Source organism: Benincasa hispida, chromosome 12, assembly GCF_027475165.1.
Source record: "Benincasa hispida cultivar pf3 chromosome 12, pf3_genome.v1.1, whole genome shotgun sequence".
Taxonomy (NCBI): Eukaryota; Viridiplantae; Streptophyta; class Magnoliopsida; order Cucurbitales; family Cucurbitaceae; genus Benincasa; species Benincasa hispida.
Window position 1 is genome coordinate 46,233,219 of NC_143489.1, and position 5,244 is coordinate 46,238,462.

A 5,244-nucleotide genomic window follows, 5' to 3' on the forward strand; every position below is an offset into this window, starting at 1 on the left:
GTCCTTCTTTGTCATTAAGTACTTTATCGCCGAATGATCCGTATGGATGATGTAAACCCGAGACTTTCCTTGGATTATTTGCTCTTGTCACATATTGTAGGATATTGGATTTAAGTTATTGTTGTTCCATTGTTGAAGGAAAATGGCAAAACTTTTGGTTGAGGTTGTCTTTGATAATTTTGGAATTTATTGATAAAGAAAATAAAAGAAAGGAAATAAAGAAAAAAAAAAAAGAAAATGAAAGGAAATGGGAACCCATTCGGTGCTTAATGGTTTAAAGTGAGAACCCACCACCGCCTAACTTATTTCAGCCTATTTCTCCATCATTTCCCATCAGATTTTCAGAGCATTTCGAGAGAGAGAGTGAAAGAAGAGGAAGAAGAAGCTTGCTGCAGGTTGGAGGTTGAAGAAGGGAGGAAAAAGTTCATGCAAGTGCAACCATGGAAGAATCTGGGTTCAACCTGCCTATCTCTGGTTTTTAAGTCGGTTTGAGCCACACAAGAAGAACTAAGAGGTGAGGCCTGACTTCCTTGAAATTTAATCCATTTTCTAACAAATTTCATGAAGGAAGATTTAGCTAAAGCTGACGTTAAGTTAATGGTTTTTGAAAAGGAATACAGAGCACAGAATTTTCGTGCAGATCAGAAGGATCTCTGGTTTTCTCTGGTTTTTCGAGCGTTCTGGGGTGTACAGGTTGAATTAGAAGCTCAATTGGGTATGATTGGAAAGATAATTCAATTTTCTATAACTTACATGAAGAATTTGTGAGCCGAAAATGACTATAAGTAGGTTTAATTTCAGGAGAAATGTAGAGGGTAGCAGAGAAGCACGAATCTGTATTTGCTGTATTCAGGGGATTTCTGGACAAATCCGTTGGGAATCCCGTTTTTATTCCTTCAGGTAAGTTGTAGAGGGTTCAAAAATGAAGAGTTTTAGGTATAGTACATTAATTTTGGTCAAGTATTGAGGAAGTTATGAGTGTTGAAAGTTAGGGTATTGAATCTGGAAAATCTGGAAAAAAACAGTGTGAAGTATGATTTTATTTCTAGAACTTAGAATTCATGAGCATGGAATGACAAGACGATTTATGTTCTAATGCTCGGTTTTGGTTTGTTTGACAGGCCAAGAGGAAATAGGCCGAGTCTACAAACCAGGGAACTAGGCAAGACTGTGAGTGACAAAACGAATTTCGAAAATGATTTCTAAACTGTAATTTATGCTTAAATGGTTTACATGCTTGAATATGAAGTTATGAATGATACATGATTTCTATGAATGGTTTCAAGCATAAGTTTTGAGCTTAGATTTTTTAATGAGGTTTATATACGAGCTCGTGATTATTGAATTTCTAAAAGGTAGTTGAAACGATATCATTTAAAGTAAAGTATGTATTAGCGAGTACTGTTAAAAGATTTTCAGTTTTTCACGAGCAAGCTGAGTAAGCTTAAGTTCTATGAAAGATAAAGATAAGCAGGCATGTTTAGGTATTTTCATGTGGTTTTCTGAGACTTTTATTGACTACATGATTGAGATATTGAGCCCGAGGCTATAAGGTAGTTAAAATATTTTATATACTTGATATGCCTTGCTAGATTTTAATGAGGTACTTACGGAATATTTGAGAAAGCTTTTAGCGTTACACGTTTATGTTTAACGCTTTGATTGAGCATATTCATACGTTTAAAGGTTTATCACGTGTTCTAATTTTCAGATTTACAGTTTTAAATTTAGTCACTCACTGGGCTTTGTAGCTCACTCTTTCAAAATGTTTTCCCACTTTTCAGGTAGAGATTGAGCTCCCGGTGCCTGATAACTGCCAAAGTCTGTTTTATGCTAAAAGCTTCCAGATCAAGCTCCATACGTGGGTGGAGTTGTACATTGTGTCTGTTTGTATTGTAAATGTCTTTGTAAGAACTGGATAGTTTATGTTCGTGTAAGCACTAGATGTCATGGTTGTGTAAACCCCAGTTGGATATGTTTTTGGTTGTTATATCTCTATCAGGTTATTTTCCAAACCGAGTTATGTCAGGACTACACTTCATATGTGTCTAAAGGTTTTCAGGGTTCCGCTGTGTTGTGTTACATGTAAAGTATTTTATATCTAAGGTTAGTATGTTTATCAGGTTCAACAATTCAGCAGGGTCAAAAGGTATCATTAGAGAAGGACGGTGTCTGTTGGCTTCACGCCTTCTCCCTGAATAAGCTAACAGGTAGTTTGGGAGGAGGTGTGACAGATGAGTACCTTTGTTCCTAGCAGATATGCTCGAAATTTTTCCAATGCAAAAATTACCGCAAGAAGCTCTTTCTCTGTGGTGGTATAATTGGTCTAGGCAGGATTTAACGTCTTACTCGCATATGCGATGGGATGTAAAATTGTTTTTCTCTTATGTGCCAAAGCTGCTCCCATCGCACATTATTTCAAAAGGAAGTGTCCAGTCAAGTGCAATTAACACGGGTGCGGTAATCAGCGCATTCTTCAAGATTTTGAATGCGTTGAGGCAATTGTTGTCAAAATCAAATTTTCTGTCAGCCTCCAACAGCGCATTCAGTGGTCGTGCTATTTTCGAGAAGTCTTTGACAAAGCGTCTATAGATCCAGCGTGCCCCAAGAAACCTCGTATAGCCTTCATGCTTGTTGGAGGTGGAAGTTTTTCAATTGCTTCGATTCTTGCTTTATCCACCTCCAACCCGTCCTAAGAAACCTTGTGCCCTAATAGATGCCCTCCTTAACCATAAAATGGCATTTTTCCTAGTTAAGAACTAGATTTGTCTCTTCACATCTCTTCAGTATCTTCTCCAGGTTAGCTAGTCAGACTTCATAAGTGTTCCCATAAACAGAGAAGTCATCCATAAAGATTTCAATAGAGTCCTCAAGATAGTCTGAAAAGATGGCCATCATGCACCTTTGGAACGTACTTGGCGCATTGTAGAGGCTAAACGGCATGCGGTGAAAAGCAAAAGTCCCATACGAGCAGGTTAATGTGGTCTTGTCCTGATCTTCTGGAGCAATCATAATCTAGTTGTACCCGATATAGCCATCCAAAAAGCAGTAGAAGTCATTTTCTGCTAGTCGGTTTAGCATTTGATCAATGAACAGTAGGAGGAAATGATCTTTCTTTGTTGCCGCATTCAGCTTACGGTAGTCCATGCAAATGTGCCACCCAATGACAGTCCTTTGCAGTATTAATTCATTGTTTTTGTTCGAGACTACCGTCATGCCACCCTTTTTTGGCACAAACTGCACGGAGTTGACCCACGTGCTATCTGCTATCGGATAAATAATGCCCGTATATAACCATTTAATGATCTCCTTTTTAACGACCTATTTCATCGCAGGTTGAGCCTGCGCTGATGTTCGATCATTGCCTTGTGGTCGTCTTCGAGACAAATGTTATGCATATAGTACGCTGGGCTTATTCCTCGAATGTCGGCGAGCGTCCAGCCAATTGCTCGCACATGTTTCCTCAGAATGCTCATCAACACATTCTCCTGGTCTTCGTTAAGTTCCGAGGAAATGATCAGTGGCAGCTTCTCATTCTGCCCCAAAAATGCGTACTTTAAATGGGTCAGTAAGGTCATTAGTTCCAATATTGGTGGTTCTACTAAGGACGGTTGCGTTGTTTTTCTTTCCTCTTTTTCTGTTGGCTCTTCTTCTCGGTTTGCTATCATCTCTTCTTCCTTGCTTGTTTTTTTTATGATCGCATTACAGGAAGCATTGGATGCACTTGCATCCTCTTCTCCATTCTCTTCGTCAAAATTCTCTTCTTCAATCAAATTCTGGTCGTCGTCTGAGTCATGCAGGTCTTCTTCATCATGAAACTTCATGGCACGGATTATGTTGAACTTGAGCTTCTGTCCATTGATGCTCAAAGTTATCTCCCCTTTATGCACATCAATCTGGGCACGACCTGTTGATTAAAAAAGGTCGCCCCAAGATGATGGGCACATCTTTGTCAGCCTCATAATCCAAGATGATGAAGTCGGATGGTAGGATAAATTTGTCAATGGTGATCAGAACATCCTTCACCTTTCCCTCTGGATGCACCAGAGATCTATCGGCTAGTTGGAGAGTCACGGTTGTGGGCGCAAGTTGCCCCCATTCAACTATTTAAAGATCGATAGAGGCATCAAATTTGATGCTGGCTCGAAGGTCACACAAGGCTTGCCCAATGTACAGTCCTTCTATGGAGCAAGGGATAGTAAAGCTCTCAAGATCACTCATCTTTGGTCGAATGATTGATTTAGAACTCTGTGTTAAAGTCACCGTGGCAAACTTACCAGCTCCCCTCTTCTTGGTTACCATATCCTTCAGAAACTCTGTGTAGGCAGGCATCTCCTCAATCGCTTCACTGAATGGAATATTAATATGTAATTTTTTTAACATAGATAGGAAGCATTGGTACTGTACCTCTTCGTTCTTTTTCTTTCTCAGTCTCTACGGGAAGGGTGGTAACTGCACTCTCACGGTCCCCTTCTCTGTTGGCTTTGAGATCAACGCAACTTCTGGTTATATTGCTTCTTTTTCTTCTTTTTCTTCTTGCGTCACCGCAATTTCAGGTTCCGCCGCAATGGGAGCAATCTGGCTAGGCTCCTTTCTTTCTTCCTCCACCGTTTTTCCACTTCACAATGTCACAACCTGACATTGTTCTTTACCTGATCCCCCCGAGTTGTGTGGGAGTTCTGTTGAACTCGACAGAGCCCCTTGTAGTCTGTTCTTTAGCTTATTTGCAATCTGGCCCATCAGTAATTCTAGATTGCAGATGGACGTAGCCTGACTTTGAAGCACCGTTTCATTTTTCTCTATATATTGTTTCAATAGGCTTTCCAGGGACGAAGATTGCGACGGTTGTGAGCTACTGGCTTGATTGCTTGGCTGACCATTATTGTGTGGGAAGAATCCAGGTGGCCCTTCTTTCTACGCCACAGGTTGGAAATTCTACTGCTGATTCTTCCATGTAAAATTGGGGTGGTTTCTTCACCCGGGGTTGTAGGTATTCGAAAAGGGATTATTTTTCTCAAAGTAAATAGACTATGGATTCTGTGGGCTTTCTTCCATTGCGTGCCCATCACCACAAGTCGCACACCTTACGGTGTTTTGACTAATTGCGTTGATCTTCCCATTTTGCAGTGTTAGGCTGCTAATTGCAATAACCTGAGTTCATCATTGCGGTCATCTGATTCTGTAGTGAAGTAATAGCACCATTACTTGCATCGTTATCCTTGATTCTCAGTCTCTGATCACTTT

General features: G+C 40.2%; 1 long non-coding RNA gene across 1 annotated transcript; it reads left to right on the forward strand.

Annotated features, from left to right (window-relative positions):
- The first annotated feature begins 346 nt into the window (after nt 1-346).
- Nucleotides 347-903, forward strand: LOC150032022 (uncharacterized). Its single transcript, XR_016525121.1, has 3 exons — nt 347-514; nt 613-715; nt 802-903. It is a non-coding gene; the product is annotated as an uncharacterized LOC150032022 (long non-coding RNA).
- Nucleotides 904-5,244: the final 4,341 nt, after the last annotated feature.